A 3,222-nucleotide genomic window follows, 5' to 3' on the forward strand; every position below is an offset into this window, starting at 1 on the left:
GCAACAGCATGCATGGTACTGGAGAGCATTATGCTAAGTGAAATAAGCCAGTCAGAGAAAGATAAATATCACATGATCTCACTCATTTGTGGAATATAATGAACAATGTAAACTGAGGAACCAAAATAGAACCAGAGTCATAGAAGCATCGGACAGATTGTCCAACCTATGAGCGAAGGCAGAGGTTGAGTGGTTAAGAGATCAACCAAAGGACTTGTATGCATACATATAAGCAAAACCAATGGACATAAGACACTGGGGGATAGGGGAGGCTAGGGGACTGTCTAGGGCAGGGGAAAAAATGGACACATATGTAATACCCTTTGTAATACTTTAAGCAAAAAAAGAAAAAGAGAAAGATAGACAAAAAAAAAAAGAAAGCAAGACTCACGTATATACTGTCCACAACTGACATACTCCAGAATGAAAGATACACACAGAGAAAAGTTAAGGGGTGAAAAATAAATTTCATGGAAATGGAAATGAAAACACCTGGGATAGCAATGCTTATATCTGACACAATAGACTTTGAAACAAAGACTATAGTAAGAGACAAAGAAAGACACCACATAATAATAAAAGAAGCAATCCAACAAGACAATATAACTCTGGTAAACATGTATAAGCCCAAAAATGGAGTACTTAAATAGATAAAGGAGATCTTGAGCCCAACCAGTAGTGTTGTTCAGTGGTTGAGCACTGACCTATGAACCAGGAAGTCACAGCTGCTTTGGCACTCAGGGCACCAGCGCAGGTTTCAGGCTCTATCCCCAGGAGTGGATATGTAGGAGGCAGGCAATTAATGATTCTCTCTCATCACTGAAGTTTCTATCTCTCTCTCGCTCTTCCTTCCTCTCTGAAATGAATAAAACTACATTTAAAAAAAACAAATCTTGAAATAAATAAAATAAATTTGTAGGACATAAAAAGAGGGATTGACAGTAATTATAGATTTTAGGGTACTTTAACACCTCATTGACATCGATGGATAGATCTTCTGGACAGAAAATCAATAAGAAAACACAGATCTGCAATGACAAACTAATGCAGATGGGTTTAATTGAAGTCTTCAGAGAATTCCAGCCCAACACAGCAGATATTTATTCTTTCCAAGCACACATGAAATGTTTTCTAGGATAGACCACATGTTAGTACACAAAACATATCTCAATAAGGTTAAGAAGATTGAAATGATATCAAGCATCTTCTCTGACTATAATGGTATGAAATTAGAAGGAAAAAAATTGAGAAACACATAATGTCATTGAGGCTAAGGAACATGATACTGAACAATGGATGGGTTATACATGAGATCAAGGAAGAAATCATAAGTTACATTAAAACAAATGAAAATGAGAGCACAACAACCCCAATCTATGGGACACAGCACAAGCAGTTATAAGAAAGAAACTGAACCATCAAGAAATGAGAACAAAGATAAACAATCTAACTCTATACCTGAAGGAACTGGGATGAGAAACGTAGAGAGAGTACAAAGAAGGAAATAATAAAGATCATAGAAGAAACAAACAAAGCATCCAGGAAGTGGGTTAATGCCCTCATCTTTGTGTGCACAGCCAAGCCCAGCAGGGGTAGCCACAAACTGTGGGTCAGTTGTATCTTCAAACATTTTGCCAAGCGCTAGGCATAGACAGCCTAAGAAATTAATGAAACCAAGAGCTGGTTCTTTCAAAGAGAGAGTAGATAGAAAAACTTAAACAGGCTTTTCAAGAAATAAAGACAGATGACACAAATAAATAAAATAAACAATGAAAGGGAAGTAACAACTAACACCATAGAAGTAGAAAGGGTTGAGTCCCAGCAACGACAACAACAACAACAACAAATCACAGACATTCCAGATAACTGGAATCTTAAGCCAGCCAAAGGAATGGCTTAATTTTTCATTTTATTTCATTTTATTCATTTCAATTTTTCATTTTATTTATTATTATTATTTTGTTAGCTTTTTTATTTTTATTTTTTATTTGTTATCCTTTTTTTTTGTTTGTTCCTTTATTTCCTACTTCTTTTCACATTATTTTTTCAACCACATGAGCATTAGACACGTGAGTGGCGCGCTCTTGTCCAGGGAGCATCAGCCCCGTGAGCACCTGCCTCAAGCCTAAGAGCAGCAGCCTAATGTGGCCTGCCCCTGTCCAAGGAGCAGCAGCTGTGTGAGTGGCCCACTTCCCCATCTGAGGAGGAGCAACCAGGCGAGCAGTCTGAACTGTCAGAGGAGCAACAGCCCATTAGCAGTCTTCCTACGTCTGAGGAGCAGCAGCCCTGTGCAGCCTACCCCCATCTGAGGAGCAGCAGCTGCACAAGTATCTTGCCCTTGTCCAAGCAGCAGCAGCCGCATGAGCAGCCTGCCCAATTTGAGGAGCAGCAGTTCTGCGAGCGGCCAGGCCCCATTCGAGGAGCAGCAGCAGCCCACCCCGGTCCGAGGAGCAGCAGCTTCAGAAGCAGACCACCCACATCTGAGGAGTGGTAGCCCTGTGCAGCACTCACTGGTCTGAGGAGCACAGCCACAACAGCCTTCATCTGTCCGACGAGCAGCAGCAGGGTGAGTGGCATGTCCCCATCTGAGGAGGAGCAGCCATGCGTGTAGCTCATTCTCGTCCAAGGAGCAGCAGATTTGCAATCAACCTCTCTGAGTCCTATGAGCAGTAGCCCCGCAAGCAGCCCATCACATCAGAGGAACAACAGCAGCGAGCAGCCAGCCCCCATTCAAAGAACAGCAGCCATGTGAGCAGTCCACCCCAGTTCAAAGAGTAGCATCTGCATGTGTAGCCCGCCCCCATCCAAGGAACAGCAGCCTCGTGATCAGCACACGTTCTGTCTGAGGAAAAGAAGCTGTGTGTGAAGCTTCCCCTCACCAGCCAGAGGAGCCACCACAGCTGTGAACAGCACCCACCAGAGGAGCTGCTGCCAACTGAGGAGCCTCTCTCCCCCCTTCCTCTGTGAAATCAATACCAGCCCGAGATGCCACTGCCACCCAATGAGCAGCCCCTGAACAACTCAACATCTAGATATGTCGGTGAGATCAAACATGGGTAGACAAAGAAAGCCCCAAAGGAAAGAAAAGGAGGACTCGCCAGAAAAGCAGCTAAGTGAAACAGAGGCATTCAGCATGACAGAAAAAGAATGCAGATTAAGGGTCCTAGAATGCATAAACCGGATGGAGGACAAAATATCAACTTATGTAAGAATCAGAAAGAC

This window comes from Myotis davidii, unplaced genomic scaffold, assembly GCF_000327345.1.
Source record: "Myotis davidii unplaced genomic scaffold, ASM32734v1 scaffold127, whole genome shotgun sequence".
Taxonomy (NCBI): domain Eukaryota; kingdom Metazoa; phylum Chordata; class Mammalia; order Chiroptera; family Vespertilionidae; genus Myotis; species Myotis davidii.